Source organism: Acinonyx jubatus, chromosome C1 (genome assembly GCF_027475565.1).
Source record: "Acinonyx jubatus isolate Ajub_Pintada_27869175 chromosome C1, VMU_Ajub_asm_v1.0, whole genome shotgun sequence".
In the NCBI taxonomy this organism is placed as follows: Eukaryota; Metazoa; Chordata; class Mammalia; order Carnivora; family Felidae; genus Acinonyx; species Acinonyx jubatus.
The window spans coordinates 64863963-64885447 of record NC_069381.1 but is presented as its reverse complement, the minus strand read 5'-3'; the positions used below and the strand labels follow the sequence as shown (position 1 = coordinate 64885447).

At 37.8% G+C, this 21485-nt stretch overlaps 1 protein-coding gene across 4 annotated transcripts in view; it reads right to left on the bottom strand.

Moving 5' to 3' along the window:
• Nucleotides 1–21485, bottom strand: part of PTGFR (prostaglandin F receptor) — a 280923-nt gene that overhangs the window by 17591 nt on the left and 241847 nt on the right. The gene's annotated exons all lie outside the window — the stretch shown is intronic.

Below are 21485 nucleotides of genomic sequence, written 5' to 3'. Positions count from 1 at the left end.
TTAATAAACCATTTCCAGTAATGAAACCAATAATTGTATGATACATTTATGAACAAGATGATAAAAAGAAAATAACAACAAACACTTATGAGTACTTACTATGTTCCAGGCACTGTCTAAACATATTTTGCATCTATTATCATATTTAATCCTGTTGCCAGTCCTTGAAGAAAACAGTGTTATCTCTATATGAAGATGAAGGAGCTGAAGCATGGAGAAGTATAGTAACTTGCCCAAGGTCATGGCACTAAAATGTGATAGGGTCAGGATTTGAAGAGCTGCAGATGGTGAGTGAGGATGAACGTGTTGGTCTCCTTCGCATTCACAGATCTCATTTTGAACTCACTAGGTTCCTATCTCTTTCTGTCCATATCTAGTGTTCTTTCTAGCTGATTCTGTGGTAGGGACCCCTCCCTAAGGAGAGGAAAAAAAGGGAGAGAAAACTTCAAGGTAAAGTGGCTAGGTGCCTACGTGACAACATCCCTCAGGACCTTATAAACTGAGACTACTTAATCAGACTACATGTTTGTGTGTGTTACCACATATGTGAGACAAAGAAACAGAAAATGTATAAAAAACTATGCCATGTAACGTTTGGTGCTCAGTTTTTCGGGTATGAACACAACTAAGCGGTGCTGGCATGAATGAAGTTGCTTCCTGGAAATTAAAAAGCCTCAGTGTCATGACTCTCTGTGTGAGAATCCTGCTACAATTCTAGCACTCTCTCACTCAGTGTTTCTATTAATGCATTTCACTAATATCTTTTGTGAAAATCAGGAACATTTGCTATTAAATACTTTGCTCCAAATCTCTTATGCCCATAACAACAGATGTAAGTGACAGGTAGGGTCATGTACCACAGGTGGATTATGCTTTAAACATTGGCAATGATAGACACTTAAGACATTTTCATCCTAATCAAGAATTTTTTATCTAAAATGTCATAACTAGAGTAATTATTAGCAACTAATGTGTGAGTTAAAGAGAAAAGACTAGTTGGAAATTAGTGGTAGTATTGGAGACACACTGTTTCAGGAATGAAAAACTACTCTGACTGTTGGCAAAACTGTTTCAATAGCAAATGCAGACTGTAGCAGTAAGGTGATTCAGCAAATGTCTGCTCTGAAGCATACCATGTTTTTCCAAAGAGATGTTTCCAACTGGCAAAGTTAGTTTATTATTACAGAAGTTCAGAAAGATTTTCTGACGCACTCTAAGTTCTAGGACCATAATTTGCAAGTTAATGACAATTTTTAATGAAATGAGTGTGCTTTTAAAAATAAAAAGGTATCCATTGTCTATTCTTCAACTGTCTCAGAAGCAGATACTACAGCTCCATCTACCCCAGAAAGAGAAAGATTTAATCTGTCTTGTGGACTTCTTTATCCCCAGAGCCACACTCAATACTTGGTACATAACAGGCACTCAATAAATACCAAATAAAGAAATAAATAAATTAGAAATTTTAGGGTCCATGGAGGTACATGATTATTTTTACACCTGCGGGGCACATAGTGGGTGACTAATTATTAATTGGCATACAACTTTCTCTATAACGCACAAAGCTATTCCAATTTACTTCAGTGGCTACACCACCATTATAAATGAATAGCTAACATTCATAATGTTCATGATACCGTTATGTTCAACATCCAATAGAGGACAGATTTAATGAGTTGTGGGGTCTTAAGTGAGAGTGAGGGGAGATCTTTCAAAAAAAAATTTTTTTAAGTTTATTTATTTGAGACAGAGAGTAGGGGAGGGGCAGAGAGAGAGGGAGAGGGAGAATCCCAAGCAGGCTCCACACTGTCAGCACAGAGCCCAATGCAGGGCTTGAACTCACCAACCACGAGATCATGACCTGAGCCAAAACTAAGAGTTGGACGCTTAACGGACTGAGCCACCCAGGTGCCCCTAAGGGAGATCTTTTTAAATTCATTTTATTTTACTTATTTACTTACTTATCTATTCTGGTAAGAGACTAAGTTATTTAAAGTGGTAAAATCGGGCCTTGAAAGTTTAGCATAAGTATGTCACTGATGTATATCTTTGGTATGATTTCAAGGATGCAATTATGATGACATTTTTACATTTCATTAATCGTTACTTCCCTAAGACTTCAAAAAGTCAATCATTTACTGCTTTATCAGTATAATAATAATAATAATAATAATAAATTTCACTAAATTCTTTTGTTAGTTACAGTTAGTACTGAGGGACCAGCAATCATTGTCTAAAAATCAAACTTACTAAAATATGAAAGCTTACTGCCTTTATGACATTTAAATTTCTAAATAAAGATTCCCATTGCTTTTTCAGAAATCACAAAAACTCAACTTTTAAATAAAAAGAACCATTTTACAATGCAGAATATACAGTCATTAGGTTGAGCTGATCTTTCTGGAAAAAAAAATTACTGATTGCCTAAAAGTTCACAGTTGCTAGTAAAAATCTGTATATCAGCTGCCTCTGTAGCTGAAGACTATGGCTTGTATGAAAGTGTAAGAAAACTTTTGAGAATGTGTCAAAGTGGTCTGCGAGAAAGGACACATCAGCCATGCTATCATTTATCCTTAACAAGGGATTCACAGTCCTGCCAGACCTGGCTTTTATGAAGTAGATTGAGTCCACCATCTATTTTATGGATAAGTCCTGGTTATTTCTTCCATGAGCACAAGTGCATTCTATCCCCTTTAATGTGTTACTGTAACCCATCCATGAAATGTTTCCTAATTCACTACTGACCCCAAACTTTTGCTTCACTGAAGGCACCTCATTCCTGTTCCTCTCACAGATCACAATGCCTGTCATGAATATTTCCATGCTGTGCTACTGACTAAGATATTGTTTACTGCCTCACTTGTAGCTTGCTCACCAATTATATATGTGGTGATCTCATTCTTTTTATTCGTCCAATCCTGAGGACCTCTATTATAAAAAGCACATGACTTGGCTTCATTCCAATAAAATCACTGGTGTTCTTGCCCTGCACCACGCTGTTCAGGAAGATCTGTACGTAAAACTGTTTGGGACCCTAGATATCTGTGGCAAATGGGGTGTTTGGCTTATACAAGTTATACATGTCAATTTATACCTCACATCTGCATCATTCCTGCTGACAAATGACACCAAACAAAGCAAAAGGCAAAAGTGCCAGCACATGTCTAGTAGGATTCAATCATCTCATGTAAGACTATCTCTAGAAATGAGTCATGCCCATAGAGGAGGTTCAGGAATGCTCCTGCGTCCTAGGATCTCAGTATAGTGTTGGCTTGTTGCTACATTAACCCTATACTTCAGTAGCCTCTCAGAAAAAAAAGTATCAGTTTGTCTTCAATTTTCTGTCACTTGAATAGGATATCACTTTCAAATACAGGTCTAGCAATAATGTTCTAGTTCCAAAGAATAACTTAAATTATGTATAGTTCTTGTAGTACAGATCAGGACCTGGGTGGGTTTTTTTTAATTTGTTTGTTTTTGTTTTTTAAAGACATACTGTTCATCTGGTATAAATTAATCACAGTAACAAACCACGTCTCCTTGGTATAATTATTATGTGAAGAATTATTATATAAGCATACCACCAATTTCAGAAGACTGCTTCCAATTTACAACTATTGAATTGGAACAGTTTCTAAGATTCTAAAGCAACAAACAAAATATTGTTATACTGCTTTTAGTACTGTGGTATAATAAAGAATTTGGCTGGCCATTGTCCCTGATTCTTGGGAGGGAGCCTCTAAACCCTTGGAATTTCCTAAATGGTGGGTATGTCTTTACTATTCATGGTGGACCCCTGGAATCATGGGTGTTTATGCTCATTAGGTGATTCCTGGTAGACACCTAGATAATTTCAGGATGAGGGCAGGCCATGCTGGAAAGACCCCTCATGTAGTTACAGATGGTCCCTAAATTATGATGGTCCAACTCATGATTTTTCAACTTTACAATAATACAAAAGCTGTACACATTCGGTAGAAACGGTATTTCAAATTCTGAATTTTGATCTTTTCCCAAGCTAGCCATATGCGGTATGATCCTCTCTTGTGATGCTGCGCAGCACATGGCAGTGAGCCAAAGCTCCCAGTCAGCCACTCAACCACCAGGGTAAACAAAATAATACACTTATCACCCTTCTGTTCCATACAACTGCTCTATTTTTTTTTAATTTCAGTACAGTATTCAATAAACTACAGGAGGTATTGAAGGCAATTATAAAATAGGTCGTATGTTAGATAATTTTGCCCAACTATAGGCTAATGTAATTGTCCTGAGCATGTTTAGGGTAGGCTAGGCTAAGTTATCATGGTCAGTAGGTTAGATATAGTTAAAGCATTTTGGGGGTGCCTGGATAGGTCAGTCAGCTAAGCACCCGACTCTTAATTTTGGCTCAGGTCATGATCTCATGGTTCGTGAGTTCAAGCCCTACACTGGGCTCTGCGCTGACAGTGAGGAGCCTGTTTAGGACTCTCTCCCTCTCTCTCTGCTCCTCCTCCACTTGTGCATTCTCTCTCTCTCTTCCTCTCTCCCTCCCCCCAACCAAGTAAAATAACTTTAAAAAAAAGGAAAAATGTTTTAAACACATGAAAGCATTTTTGACTTATAATTTTCTCAACTTACAATGGGTTTATCAGGACATAATCCCCTCCTGAGTTGAGTAAGATCTGTGGTGGGTTGAGGCTTTGAGCCATGAGAAATTAGCCTGACCTCCTGGAGATGGACACGATCAATGATTCAGTCACTCATGGGTAGGTAATGAAACCTGATGAAAGGTATCCTCCTTCATACCTTTCAGGTATGATAGGTACCTCCGCAATAGGTACCTCCACATTAAAGGAGGTATCCTCCACAATAAAACTGTAATCAGGAGTATAGTATTTTCTGAGTTCTGTGAGTCATTCCAGAGAATTAACATATCTGAAGATGCAGTGGGTACTCCTGATTTTGTAGTCAGTTGGTCAGAAAAGCAAGGGGCCTGGGAATCCTCAGGCTTGCAGCTAGTGTCTGAAGTGAGGGCAATCTGGAGGGAGAAGGTGCCCCTAATCTGTGAGATCTGAAATAACTCCAGGCAGTTAGCACCAGAACCGCTTTGCAGGTACCTGGTAATATCTTTGAGCATGTCAGAGTAACAAAGTTAAGTAACATGGGAAGTATTGCAATAGCCCTGGACTGCTTCAGTTTAGGCATCCTGATATTGATCTTGCCAGTTGGAACGGCATACCATTTTCATACCATTAGGAAGCACTTGGGAGGATATGCATGAACTTTTCAATTAAGCCATCTGGTTAACCTAGGTATAGCTAGCAGTAAAAGAAAAAAATTTTAAAAATAAATAAAAAAAATTCTCAGCATTTTGTTCCAAGTGTAGGGTTTTGAATGGAATTCAAAATCCAGTCCCAGGTTGGGACTGGAAAGAACCTTAAAATTGTGTAGCCTAATTTGTTCATTTCACAAGGACAAAAACAACTGAGGTGAGGGAGAAAAGTGATTTGCCCAACAGCTATTTTAACATCCAACTGGGACAAGATAAGATCTGTAGTATCTAAAATCATACTGTGATTCTCATCCTCCTGTGGTAACACATTGTTCAGGAACTAAGGCAGATAAATTCTAGTCAGGTTGCCTTGCCACTGAGACAGATAGAAAAAAAAATGGCACGCAGGATAATCAAATGTCATGTCTTTCTTCGGTTGATCATTAAAGTAGCACTTTTAACGTCTTCTTTACATTTCTGCTGACCTCCATAACAAAAGAGGTAGCCTATGCAGATCCGCACTCATTCTAGAAGCATTTATAAAGCATCTATTATAAATCAGTACTAGGCATTTAGAGATGTCAAGAAGAATTATTAGGCCCTTCTTTTCTAATGGAAGGAACTTCATCCTCATAAAAGCATAAATGGAGCTATGTAAGTCCTGTAATCAAAGGCCACAAGAGAGCACCGTGAAGACAGCTGGGGGTATCGTGAAAGGACTTCTTTGCCAAAGGGATTTGGCCATTATTCTACAGACATGTCAAGTCATTCAAGGATTTTAGGAAAAGAAAGGAAAACCAAACTTCCCTATTGCATACATGGGGCATGACCTTGCCAACTTGCTTGAAGCTTTTGACAGGAATGCTTTATCTTGTTGCTTTCCTCTCTACGTGGCTCAGTGACAATAGTGACTTTGCCAAAGCCATGAAGAAGGCACACTTCTAACTTTGTATTCATCAGCCTCTATTATAGAAGTCTTGGGGTAAAAAATGTAGAATTGATTCCTTGTCTGAACAGTTAAAACTCAGTTCTAATTCCTGGCTCCAGTGAGGGGCAGGAAGGAACTTGAACCAGATAGAGAGAATCAGGCACCCACAGCCAACATGTAAGCACATTCAAGGACAACCCCTCAGGCCTCCAGCCCCTTGAGTGGCCAAGGCACCATCTGGGGAGAAAAGCAAGTAGGAGATTCTGGCTACAGAGGTCCTTCTAAAAGCAGCAGCGGAGGGGATGCTACTGCCTATACAAACTTTTGCTCCTCACGATCCCAGGGACTCAAAATGATACAGTCCATCAAAACACACAAATATAAACCAATTATGCAAAAATCATATACTCATCTAGAAAACGGAATAAATCTTTATTGACAGGCCTGGCAGTGAAGAATATCAGCTTTATTATCAGGCAGAGCCAAATTGATGAGTATCCTACAAAATAATGCAAGAATTCTTCAAAACTGTCCAAGTCACGAAAGACAAGGAAAGGCCAAGGAGACATGACAATGAAGGCTGCCATGATAATATAATGCTGGATCTTGAATTGGACACTGGAACAGAACAAAGACATAAGTAGAAAAGCTGGTGATCCAGATAAAGTCTTTATATTGTACTAATGTGATTTTCTTAGTTTTGATAATTATACTATGGAAAGGCAAAATGTTAATATTAGAAGAAACTGGGGCACCTGGGTGGCTCAGTCAGTTAAGCGTCTGACTTCAGCTCAGGTCATGGTCTCATGGTTCTAAGTTTGAGCCCTGCATCGGGCTTTCTGCTGACAGCACAGAGCCCACTTCAGATCCTCTGTCCCCCTCTCTTTCTGCCTCTCCCTTGCTCATTCTCTCTGTCCCTCTCTCTCTCTATTCCTCCCCCAAGAAAAGAAAATATTAGAGGAAAATGAGTAAAGGACATACAGGAACTCTCCATAATAATTCTGCAAACCCTTCAGTACCTTTAAAATTATTTTTTAAAAATTTTAAAAGCTTACATGTTTTTTTAAAGAAATAGAGATTTTTGAGTAGTCTTGGGTTTAAAACATGGTTCTATCACTTACTAGCAATGTGACCTTGAACAATTCCTTAATCTCTCTGTGTCTTAGTTTCCTCATCAGTAAAATGAGAATTTTAAAAAAAAATTTATAAGTAATTAAGATTAACTCAAATAATGTATTTAAACACTTAGTATTGTGTCAGGTGCATAATACGTTCCTTAAAAAGTATATCTAGCATTTGCATATGAACATTATCATAATTATTATAATTGTCATTATTATAGTTGTTACTATTAGGATTTTTCTGGTCCTGGAGTCACTTTAAGAACTAATAAAAATCTCGGGGCACCTGGGTGGCTCAGTCGGTTAAGTGTCCGACTTGATTTGGGCTCAGGTCACAATCCCACGGTTTGTGAGATCCAGTCCCACATCAAGCTCTGCACTGACAGCATGGAGCCTACTTGGGATTCCATCTCTCCCTCCCTCTCTCTTTCTCTCTCTCTCTCTCTCTCTGCCCCTCTCCCACTCTTTCTCTCTCTCTCAAAGTAAATAAACTTAAAAAAAAAGAACTAATAAAAGTCCAGTACTATTGTAGATAGTATGCATTTATCTTTTCCTTCACTTAGTTGGAGCCAGACGGAGTAACCCTGCCCCAATACGTCTGGGACAAACTAACTCATCCAGTGTATGCAGTTGCTGAGTGTGGTGTGAGAGGGGTGGGAGTTGAAAGGGACAAGTACAGGGATGGAGAAGTTCTCGCTCACTTTGAACAAGTGCCCTCATCAAGTTACATCATTCTGTTAATGAGCAGCTGCCTGAAAGGCAACACCAACAAGAAGGCATCCATATGCTGCTTATATGCTGTCAGCCACAACTTTATCTCTGCCTGCCAGAAGTGTTGCTGAGATCTTCTCTTCAGAAATCTGGTGTTAATACTTTTGCTGGATCAGATGCCACTTTTAGATATGTTAGGTATAGAGTTCCCAAGAGTTAGGAGTGTGTCAGGACATGTGAACATGAATGAAATAAATGAAATAAATGAATAAATAAAAATGGATCTCTTTTTTAAACAATGACATGCAGACAGTGCCCGATTTACAAACTTTTGAAATATCATTCATTTGTAAGTTATCATTAAGAGCCCACCATTTATAGCTCACCATAGCAATGCAGTCTACCTATTGTGTAAGCTAGTTTAAAATAGTGTGCCACTGACACAAAAAATTAACTGAAGTAAAATTCTGTTGCAATGTTAGTAATCCTCACCAAAAAAAAAAAAAAATATTGCTTTCTAAATTGAACTTTATGTCCCATCTGAATGCTATGTAGAGTTCCAACTCCCAGATTCTTCATTTCCTTATTAGTCCAAAGGTACTTATATTTGTCTTTCACATTCTCCTTTCCCCCAACTCAGGCTTTTCTCCAACTCAGACTTTTATTCATGAGAACTTCCCCATGAGCTTCAAATTGAACTATTTCTCCTCCTTCCACTGTTCTAAGGTAGTTATTTCTAGGGCTCACTCTCTAACAGTATTATTCCATCATTTAAAAAGTGAGGGTGGCTCAGTCGGTTAAGCATCCGACTTAGGCTCAGGTCATGATGTCACAGTTCGTGAGTTTGAGACCCGCGTCAGGCTCTGTGCTGACAGCTCAGATCCTGGAGCCTGTTTCAGATTCTGTGTCTCCCTCTCTCTCTCTGACCCTCCCCTGTTCATGCTCTGTCTCTCTCTGTCTCAAAAAAATAAACATTAAAATATTTTTTTAATTTAAAAAATAAATAAATAAAAAGTAAGTGAAACTTCTGGGGGTGAGGGGAAAGAGAGGGAAATGTGCAACCTGGTTCAATCTTTCTGCAGGGCAATTTGGTAAAATACATCACCAGCCTTTATAAGGTAGTTCCCCTTGAAAAAAAAAACAATTCCATGTCCATGAATTTATTCTAATCAAGTAAACAGAAATAGTGTGCAAAAATTCACAGGATATTCATCTCAGTGTTGTTTATAAAATAGAAAAATAAAATCAACCCCCAACAAAATTGGTTATAGTATATCTACACAATGGGATAGCTTGCAGCCATTAAAATGGCATTGCCTAAGGACGCTTGCAAATAAAATATGTTACAGTTAAGAAAATAAAGATTATTAAATAATAGCATTTCAGTTTGATTAACATAATAATTATCACAATAGCTAGAACTTATTGCGTAATTACTATGTATCTTCTGAGACAGGTAGTACCAGTATTCCCATTTCAATGATAAGGAAAAAGAGACAAAAGAAAGCTGATTAACTTGCCCAAAGTCAAATCATTAGTAAAGATAATCTGGATCCCAAAGCCACACTCTTAATGTAGCCTCTCTAATACATGTGTATATGCTTTGAGAAAAGCATGGAAGAATATAAACAAAAATGTAAGTGCTTAACAGAGGCTGGGTATGTACTTACGGTTTAAAAAAAAAAAAAATCTGAAATGGCCTCGTAATGCCCCAATCCCTATGGATTTGTGAACGCTCCTGATCCCTGGATTTGTGATTATAAGACATAACTCCCATCATAATTATGCTATATGACACAGGTGACACAGTGAGGCTATCCAGTTGGGTCTAATCTAATCACATGAGCTCCTTTAAAAGCAGAGAACTTTCAGGGCTCCTGGGTGGCTCAGTCAGTTAAGCATCCTACTTCAGCTCAGGTCATGATCTCACAGCTCGTGGGTTCAAGCCCCACGTTGGGTTCTGTGCTGACAGATTCTCTCTCCCTCTCTCTCTGCCCCTCCCCTGCTCACGCACACTCTCTCTCCCAAAATAAACTTAAAAAAAAAAAAAAAAAAGCAAACAGCTTTCTCCAGCTGGTAGCACAAGAAGTCAGAGAGCAGCTACCAGCCGACCAGAAAACGGGGACCTGAGGTCTTCAGCTGCTGGATTCTGCCAACAACTTTGAAGAAGATTCTTCTCCCAGGCCTCTAGGTTAGAGCCCAAGCCTGCTCTTACCTTGTTTTCAGTTCCCTGGGAGAGAACCCAGATGAACCTACCCAGACTTCTGACTTACAGAACTATGATACTTTAAAGCTGTTTCACACTGCTAAGTTTATTGGAATTTGTTATACAGTAATAGAAAGCTAATGCCGTACTTATGCAGGACTTAAAATTAGGAAATAGTAGAAATCTCCAGTCATTACACTTAATGGAGAAAATACGGATACATTATAAGATCTGGAACAAGACAAAGATACCCATTATTACCACCAGTGCTTAACATAGTATGGTGGGGCGCCTGTGTGGCTCAGTCAGTTGAGCATCCGACTTCGGCTCAGGTCATGATCTCCCGGTTCTTGAGTTTGAGCCTTGCATCAGGCTCTGCACTTGTGATGTGGAGCATACTTGAGATTCTCTCTCTCTCTCTGCTCCTTCCCCACTTGCACACTCTTTCTCTCTCTAAATAAATAAATAAACTTAAAAACAAACACAAAGCATGGCAATTCCTGGCTAATGCTTTGAGAAAAAAAAAATGAGGTTATAAGAATTAGAAAAATACAAACTTTTGTTATCTAAAAATGATTAGAATCAATAAATGATTAAAACCAGGGGTGCCTGGGTGGCTCAGTCGCTTAAGCATCTGACTTCTGTGTTGACAGCTCAGAGACTGGAGCCTGCTTCAAATTCTGTGTCTCCCTCTCTCTCTCTCTTCCCCTCCCCCCCCCGTCTCTCTCTCTCAAAAAAAAAATAAATATTAAAAAAAATGATTAACACCAATAAAAGCATTCAGCAAGTTTCTGAATACATAACCAACTTAGATAAGTCAAAGACACTTCTCTAAACTAACATTACAAACCACAGAATATAATAAAACTCCCATTCAAAATAGCATAGAAATTATAAGGTTCCTAGGAATTTACTTAAGAAATAAGCAGGACCTTTAAAGGGGCTTACATTTTAATTCATCTTTTTCTGTACTTTTCAAATTTCACATAATAAACACACATTACTTTGCTAATAAAAATATCGCAGTGGTGATATTCAAAATATGTAGAACACTGGCACCAATCAGTCAGAATGGCACCAGAAATAAATAGGCAGTTCAGCCTTGTACCTTACAATTGTTAATTAAATGATTATTATATTTCTGTCTCTGAACTTTCTGGGAAGATAAACTTCAGCCTTCTACCTTCTCTGAAAAATTGCTCTGAATTAATTATGTGTACTGTAGTCAGGAAAAAGGGAACACAGCCTAAGAAGATCAAGAAGGCAAGATGGTTTACTGAAAAGATTTCAGAGAGCAAAAAACTGAGCTGGCATGGAAAGTAGGACATGTCTATAAGGCTGGAGAATGGAAAAGCAGGAAAGGGAATTAGCACACATGGGCTGCACCTGACCATCCTGTCCTTTCTGAAGGGACAGAACAAAAAAGTGCATGTAGCTCATATTGCAACTCTCTGTATGAACTCAGCTGTTCCAAGAATGAGAACACTGGGGACCTTGCCATTACCTGCCTTCAAATTATGAAACAACAGGATTAAAAATCCCTCATGGAGTTTGATTCTCAGATCCCAGGGGCAATCAAAAGATAGTGATTAATGCACAACATACTTAATAAGTACCTTTACAAAATGCACCACAGCAGTATGTAAATTTAATACAAAAAGCAGCTTAGGAGGTCAAATTATTTTCACCTTATGAACATATTCAAGGTAGGCAATGGAGAGAAACACCCTCTGTATATTTTAACCATGATCCATCCCACAATGAAAGCCAATCATCACAAATTGCCCAAATGATTCACTCCCATCACTAAGAGAGGTCTAAGTAATCCTATGAACAGGTCTGAAAATGACCACCAAAAACACCAAGACTGTTCTCCTTCCCTTAGGAAGTTTTTGCTCAGGAAATTTCCTCCTTGCATACTGTAAACCTGTGGCTCCAATTCCACTCCCTTCTTTCCAGTACAAATTCTATTATTTTTTCCTTTGTGGTATTATTTGCAATACCAGAAAGCCAAGTCCTTCCTCTGTGGTTGTACAGAAGACGCTGTGATCTTACGAGGTTTTTCAAATAATACCCCAAAAATGGCCTCACTTAAAAGACCATGACTTTTTCCAGAAATAAACGAGAGGTAAGAAACATCTGTAATCAACAAGAAATTAGGCTTTGCATTCAGGTAAGTGATTTGATAAAATGGCCTTAAGTAGCCCTCAGATTTCCCTGGTTGGATTAACCAGTGAAAGATACAAGGAGCCAAGACTCCTTTAGACCTGTAGGTAAAGGTCCAAAATCCCAAAGAGTAAAACAGTGTCTGGTTGGCATCTTAGAGAAGAACTGACCTTATTAAACACATTCATATTAAGAAGCACATCATGAAAAGAAAGGAGGAGGTATAAACGTAAAATGGCATTGACTACAAGTCTATGGAAAAGAAATCAGTGTGAGGAAAAAGATGAGGTCATTTAATCCAAGGAAGAAAAGAAAACAGAAAGTTTATAAATTGATGATTAAATCAAAAGACAGGAATTGCATTCCTAGGAGAGAACTGGCGGTTAAGAGCCTACTTCACTAAACCCAGAGACCACCAGAGACCACAGTGAACCTGAACTCAAGGAGGCTTCCATCAAGAACTTACTGCCCTTCGCCTCTTGGCATAGACTAAACACAGATGAAGTTTCTGCTCACACTTGTTCTTTTGTAATACAGCCAGTTCTGCTCATGCGTCCCCAAATAAACTACACATTCCTTTGAAGTTGGGATCCCATTTTAGTCATGTTTATATACCCATGCAGCACTTGTGCGAATGCCCATGCTAGACACTCAATAAATGTTTTTCAAATTACCTCTGGGTTTCACTATGGTACCAAAGGGAATAATGGTCATAACAGTAACCATTACACAGAACCTTTTACTGGATGTTCACCAGGTATCATGTGAAAACTCATTTTACTTGATTAAACCACTGATGTGGTCAGCATTACTATTATTCATATTTTACAGAAGTTAAAATTGAAGCTCACAAAGATTCTTAGTAATTTTCCAAAGGACGTGTGTCTATCCTGTCCAAACTCAAGTAGTGAGAAATTTCTGCATACCACAATAGGCTATATGAGTTCACCTATTAAAAGTAGAGATTCAAGGATAGGCTAAGGAGATTCAGTAGAGTCATATGTTGTGGAGTCAATGCCAATGAAGATGCTCATTGGTGTAGACAACATAGATTGAGGTATCTTTGCATATGATACATGCCTGCTAAATATTTAGTCAGTGAATGCAGCACTGAAGTTGGAAACTCCACCAGTCTTCCAAGTTAGGGAATCCTACTGAGACCCTAACTATGCCATTCAACTGGGAGTCAATACCCATCCTTTCTTCCCAATAACAGAAGGTAGAGAATAGTTAAGCACCCTGACTCAGAAAGCACAGCCTTTTCTCAAGTCAGAATTTGCTGAGGTTTGTTACAGTGGGGTCAGCTGTCTTTCTTTGCCCAGAAAGATTCACTTCTGCAGGGTATTCAAGTTTTAAAATATTTTAGGGCCCTGTAGTAAAACTCCACAAAATAAAATTACATGCCCTGTTCATATTTGACACAGTTTAAATGGGGGGAACTGTGGTATTAAAATCAATTGCAAAAAAGAAAAATTGGCTTTTATTCCAAAGTCAAACCCTAAACAAGGGATATATAAACTCCTTGTCGATGGTCCATCTGGCACGTAATACACACTTTCCTATAAATGCATGCACATGTGTGTCCTTCATGCTATAATTACATATGCCGTAATGACTGAACATTTCTCTTTTGTAGTAAAATAATTATTAGAGCATCTCAAAGCTGACTTCTCAAGAGCCAAGAAATAGAAAACCATTTGTTTCTATTTCTAAAAAACATGAAGTGATTTAATTGTGTGTGTGCGTGTTAGGCTGTGCAAAACCAGAAACAAAAAATTAATAATAATAAAAAGAATTAAAAAAGAGCCAAATAACTTCATTTCAAGAGCAAACTGCAGATGTATAATTGCATATTCTCAGTCAAATTAATGCCCATCAAAATGCCCTTCGCTAAGCCATCAGAGAAGATATACTGAAATTATTAATCAAGCAGAATAGATAAGGTATAATTAAACATTTCCTTTATAATTATACTTCAAGCCTTATGGAGAATTACTTTGAAAATGTTTCCTTTTTTAAAATTTTTTTTAACGTTTATTCATTTTTGACGGAGAGCAGCATGAACGGGGGGGGGGGGGGGGGCGGTCAGAGAGAGAGGGAGACACAGAATCTGAAACAGGCTCCAGGCTCTGAGCTGTCAGCACAGAGCCTGACGCGGGGCTCAAACCCACGGACTGTGAGATCATGACCTGAGCCGAAGTCGGATGCTTAACCGACTGAGCCACCCAGGCGCCCCAAAATGTTTCCTTTTCTACTCACAAGCTAGCCTTTGTTTAATAGTGACTTATTATTTGCTTCACTTCCCAATATAAGTTCAAGAAAAGTAATTTATTCATATTCATGTGTCAAATGAAATGTCAAACAACTTTCTGCTATAGTTCTTCTCCATTGTAACCCATTCTATATCTGGCAACCAAAGTGATCTTTCTAAGCCATGTATCACATCATATCTTTCCCTTGTTAAGAAACTCTCCAAGGGTTTCCAACTGAATTTCAACCCAAACCCACCACAGCTTATCTGGCCCCTGCCTTCCTCTCCATCATCAGATCCTATCACCTTCACCTGGGTTCCCTTGTTCCAGGTAATGGCCTTTGTTTTGTCCCTCATTACAAGCAGCTCATCCCCACCACTGGGTTTTTGAGCTGGCTGTTCCCTCTACCTGCCCACCCTGCCCACCCTCTCCCCATGGCTGGCTCCTTTTTGTCATCCAGGGCTAACCTCATGGTGAGGCCGTCCTTGACCATCCAATCTAAGAGTCCTAGCCCCACCCTCAGTTAAAGTACTTATTGCTATTTAAAATCATCCCATTAATTTATTTACTTATATTCTCCCGCGCGCGCTCTCTCACGCGCTCTCCAAACAGCCCCTAGCCCTTGGCAACCACTCCTCCAAAAGAATGTAACCTTCGCAAGAGAGGGAATATCGCCTATCTTGTCCAGCACCATAGCCTAGCACCCAGAACAGTGTCTGAAACTTGGAGCCAAGAAAAATATTTATTGAATAAGTGAATGAGCATTTCTAAACATATTATATTTACGGACATGTTTTAATTCCTTTTTTATAGTGAATTCTCACTAAGGCCATATCTTTGGCTCTCTTTAAAAATCAAGGACTATGGCATCCTCCAGCTACAAACATGCCTGGGTATGATTGCAAACAGTAGTGTTCTGATACCAAAGCCATCAGATTTTGCAAGACATTTGGAATAAACAGGCTGTTCAGTGAAAGATGAAGATATTTTCAACATAAAAGTTTGTTTTGTTGTAATGCTCATGGCACCTTCTGGTTTTAATCAAAGCCTCACTAGTCCCTCAAAACATTCAGTGAAGACTTCTTTCTCCTGGAAGGGGCTTTTATCCTTTCAATGACAGAAGAAAAATAACACTTCTCAAAGGGTAAAAAAAAATTCTGCACAAAATCCAGGTTATTTTTAATATCCAATACCAACTAACAAAGCTACCATATTTGTTCTAATTTGGAATTTATAATTTACACAGATAAATTAGGACCCTTTTAGGTTGGGGACAGGAGAAGGTAGGAGACTAAGGGCATTGTTAATGTTCTAGAAAGGAGAAGAGAAGCAAAGAAATTTTTTTAGTTTATTGAAGGCAGGCTTTTTAGCAAATTTGTTCAAAGACTTACTTTCAATCAGGCCTGGGTCAGTACAATAAGAGTACAAAAATAATCTTCCTTTTAATCATGTTTATCTTTCTCCATCACAAGCAACTCAATGTCTTTGAACTGTCTTCCTATCAGAGGTCTTTTTCATGAATCTTGGCTTAAATCTGAAGACATCTTAATTTTAGCTAAAATTTCACTTATAACACACGGCCAAGAATGTAGTGTAACTGCTCTTGATGCTAACTGCAAATAACATCAAGCCTTCTATGACTGTATCCTTTGGGTAAATCCTCTGCACATAGAGAGTCATGGCTGAGAAAATATACAACCGAAAATATAATAAAGATTCAATGGGTTGAATTCTCTGTGAAATGCTGAGAGCACTGTGTCTGGCATATGGTAGGAGTTACAGATTTACAGGTTTTTAAATTAGTTAATCCTTACACTACAAAACAACATTTCTAAGCAAGGAAGAACTTTACATTTAAAATGATAATCACCATTAGAGTTTTACAGCTATATTTCCAAAATTTTACTTTTTTTCAAAACAATAACATTTAAAAAATAAAATCTTTATATGATATTCATAGGCATTTAATAACCATAGCTATAAGGATATTGTTTCATCACTAATTTAATTGTGATTAAAGAATTCTATTAGATGAGCTGCATTTTCCTTGAACCTTTCCAAGAAGTATACCAGACATCACAGGAAACATATGACATTGACTCGGTCACTAAAGCGCTCCCTATCCATTTAAGAGATTAGACAATCACACAACAAACAGTGTGAATTTTATGCTATAGATGCTATACTTTATCCACAGAAAGAGATATATATGTGGGATAGAATAATCAAAACAGGTTTCATGGAGAAAATTATTACAAATAAAAACAAAGAACTTCAGAATTATGATTCCTCTAATAAAAAGAAAATCAGACTTGAATCAGTGTAATGTGCTATAGTAATATATTCTTAAAGACATGATTTTTAGCCACCAGGTATGTACACATTTGATGACATTTCATGCTAAACTATGGAACTTTGGCATTTTATCTATGAAACAGCCTTTCTTCGAGCAAATTTGAAAGGAAAAATAGTTAATCAGCATTTATATATGAGCACTCTTTTTATTTTTTTAATAATTTATATATCTATTCTTTGAGAGAGAGAGAGAGAGAGAGAGAGCACAAGCAGGGGAGGGGCAGAGAGAGAGGGAGACACAGAATCCGAAACAGGCTCCAGGCTCTGAGCTGTCAGCACAGAGCCCGACACGGGACTCAAATTTGTGAACCATGAGATCATGACCCGAGCCAAAGTCAGGCGCTTAACTGACTGAGCCACCCAGGCACCCCTGAGCATTCTGACTTTAATTATAAACATTATTTAAAGAACAACACTTATCTATTATTAAAGTCATGGCACAGGGGCACTTGGGTGGTCCAGTCAATTAAGCGACTGACTCCTGATTTCGGCTCAGGTCATGATCTTGCAGTTTGTGCATGGGGCTCTGTGCTGACAGCATGGAGCCTTCTTGGGATTCTCTCTCTCTCTCCCTCTCTCTCCCTCTCTCTCTGCCCCTCTCCTGCTTGTTCTGTCTCTCTCCCTCAAAAAAAAATAAATATTAAAATGTAATAAAATAATAAATTTAAAAAATCAAAATAAAGTCACTGCACATTCATCCCTCCCTCCCTCCCCTCTTCAGACTGTGTGGGGTACTAGGTCTGTCACTGAGTAAGAAAGCCTAAGGCTGGGTTTCTCCCTCTACCCACCACAAAGAGTGGCCTTCAGTAGCCAGGAAAAATGAAGTTAATTCCAAAACAGAGATCTTTATCTTTCAAACTAAAACATTTTTTTAGTGTTTTGGCCTGACTGGGGAGGAGAGTAGGGAAGGGAGGCCAACAGAAATTCCTCAGAATTCTTTGGGTTCTATTACTTTGCTCAGTACCTGAATACATAGGGCATCACTCAGAAATCACTGGATGTGTGATTTTTGAGTTCTTGGCTGTTTCTTTATACTGTTTAGCAGATAATCTCTGGGTGAGTTGAATTGATTTGAACTTGAGATTTCGGCAACCATATAAAACAATCCAAGAAATTCAAAAAAATGAAGGCGTCAAAGTTTGGCTACATCTTAATGTCAACTGATACACAAGGGAGGTATTAGAGGCAAGGGTACCAATATAGATAAAAGAGGTTATCCATTCATCTTTACAGCCAAATATAAATGGCGTGCTAAATCGACCATATGGAAATCCACATCAATCTAAAACTATCTAAACAAGCAGAAATGGCTTTGTATTACTACCATTTAGCTTACACAGATAAACCTAAAGCATGCAATTAGGAGAAGGTCAATATCACACAGCGGAAATTATTCCCAGACAGACTACTGGATCTGCCACCATCCAGGAGAGCCTCTAGCAAACTAGCTTCAGCACCCAAATCCATAGATCAGCCTACCATAAGCTCCAGGGGATGAACTAAAAAAACAAAGATCTCTTCTAAAAAGCATGCATTTAGAACTGCTTATTTTTTTTTTTTTTAGAAGGTCTATATTCCTTTGAAATAAGAAACAGTCTGCCTTTGGACTTTCGGCAGAGAAAAGAATCACCACACATCCTACAATCATTTCAAAATCATGGCATGTTATCAAAGTTTATAAAGACTCTAGAATTTTTAAAATTCTTTGGTATGTCAGGTAGTTTTTTGATTCAGAAATAGTGTATGAGAGAAATAGTGAAATTGTCAGTCGCAAAAATATGTAGTTATAGAAGCATATAAAGATTAAACTGTATCAGAAACTAATTCTCTGAACTACAGTGATCACAAGCATAATAATAAAGACATCTGTTGCTACTTTCTGTTGCAATTTGGAAATAAGCTTTTACATTAGGAAATGAGTAAGAAGGCATTCACACAGTTCTTTCTAAATTTTTTTTAACTTTTATTTATTTTTGAGAGACAGAGAGAGACAGAGCATGAATGGGGGAAGAGCAGAGAGAGTGGGAGACACAGAATCCGAAGCAGGCTCCAGGCTCCATGCTGTCAGCACAGAGCCTGACGAGGGGCTCGAACCCACAAACTGTGAGATCATGACCTAAGCCGAGGTTGGACGCTTAACCGACTGAGCCACCCAGGCACCCAACAGTTCCTTCTTTCTATATGCAGCTCTAGTCCTGCTTTTCTCCAAAGAGTGCATTTGTAATATCAACAGACCCAAAGAACATGTTATGTTGGAGGAATAGTCTCAGAAGCTTCTTCCTAGTGCACAGGTCTTGAGCAATTCTAAACCAAAACCTTAAGCAGGACTGGATGGAGGACAGGCCAACGGCAAGTGCCGATGTCCAGAGTTGTCAGTAGTAGATTCCTGGAACTAATCAGAATTGATTTGCTTTCTAAACTGCAGATTTTACCATGTCCTTCCATACACTGACTCCCTTCTGATTTAACTTCATACTTCCTAAGTTAGCAAAACCAAAGCAGCTAACAGAATACAGGTAGCAGAAAATGAGAAGAAAATTTACTCCCCACATTATCTTTTTTTCAATGTCAGGATTCTGAAGCCCAACCAAGAGGTATGCGGGCATGACAGAGGTGGGAGAAGTTCTACTTGTTCTGTTTGAATGTTATGATGATGCTGCATCCTATTAATAAGAATGTGCCTAAAACTTTCTTAGACTATATCAATAATAGTAAATGCACAACAAAATCCAAAATATACAAGAAGTCTAATGCTACTATTGTAATCATAATTGCTTACCTTAGAAAAAAAGAAGAAAAATAGAATTCTATAAATAATAATCTTGATTTAATAGCTATGTATTGAACTTTATAACTTAAAAAAAGAAAATGTAGGTTCTTTTCAAATGCCCATGAAATATTTACAAAATCTGATAGTAAAAAGTTAACTAATTTGAAGAGTAAGATTTATAAGTTGATATAAAAAATTTTAAACTATTAAACTATATAACCCTCTGAAAAGCCTAATTTAAAAAGAAAAAATAAAAATATTATATAAAATATTGGTAAAATAAACACATATAAATGTATATATAACTTTTATGTATGATAAATGTAAGTTAATAGTTAAGAATATCTTCAATTATAAAGAAATTCTCAGGGGCGCCTGGGTGGCGCAGTCGGTTAAGCGTCCGACTTCAGCCAGGTCACGATCTTGCAGTCTGTGAGTTCAAGCCCCGCGTCAGGCTCTGGGCTGATGGCTCAGAGCCTGAAGCCTGTTTCCGATTCTGTGTCTCCCTCTCTCTCTGCCCCTCCCCCGTTCATGCTCTGTCTCTCTCTGTCCCAAAAATAAATAAACGTTGAAAAAAAATAAAAAAAAAAAGAAATTCTCAGTATAAAAGTTTGCTAAGTTTATATTCTTGATGAAATTAAGTTATGTGAAAATATGCCAATGTTGGCTCAAGAAAAAGTAGAAAACTCAAACCAAAAATCAGGAAGAAACCCTGAAACCCTATGAAAAAAACATCAAAATGATGCAAATCACCACAAAACAGCTAACATCCAAGTTACTTAAATTATTCCAGTACATAGAAATAGAATTTCCCTATTGATTTTTTAAACTAGTATAATTCTAGTATCAAAAGCTGAATACAATAAAAGAAGAAAATTATAGACTTTTTTAAACACAAAAAAGTTGTGCATGAACAACTTTCCCCCAAAATACACAAATGCTCAACAAGCCTACGGAAGGATGCTCAACATCATTAGTCAGAAAGGAAATGAAAATCAAAAGCATAATGAGCTACCACTAGATATCCACTAAAACAGCTATTATAAATTTTTTTTCAAAAGAAAATAACAAGTGTCAGTGAAAATATAGAGACACTGGAACCCTCATACATTGCTGATTGGAAGGCATAATGGTGCAGCTGTTGTGGAAAAAAATTTGGTGTTACCTCAAAAAGTTAAACCTAATATTACTACATGACCCAGCAAATTTCACTCCTAGTTATATACCCAAAAGAACTGGAAACAAGTGTTCAAACAAAACCTTGTATACAAATAGCAACTCTATTTACAATAGCCAAAGCTGGAAACAACCCAAATGTCCATCAACTAATGAGTGGATAAACCAAATGTGGTGTATCCATAGAAACAAATTATCATTCAGCCACAAAAAAGAATGAAATACTGATACATGCTACAACATGCATGAACCTTGAAAACATCATGCTAACTGAAAGAAGCCAAACAGAAAAGGCGACATATTTTAAGCTTCCATTTATATAAAATAACCAAAATAGGCAAATCCATAAAGGCAGAGAGAGATTGATTAGTGGTTGCCATGGGCCACAAGGTGGGAAACAGGGTCTGGGGAATGACTGCTAAATGGGTATGGGGCTTCCTTTTGGGATGATGAGAATGTTCTAGACATGATAGTGGTGATGGTTACATGACATTTTAAATGTAAAAAAATGTCATGGAATTGTACCCCTTAAAATAGTTAAAATAG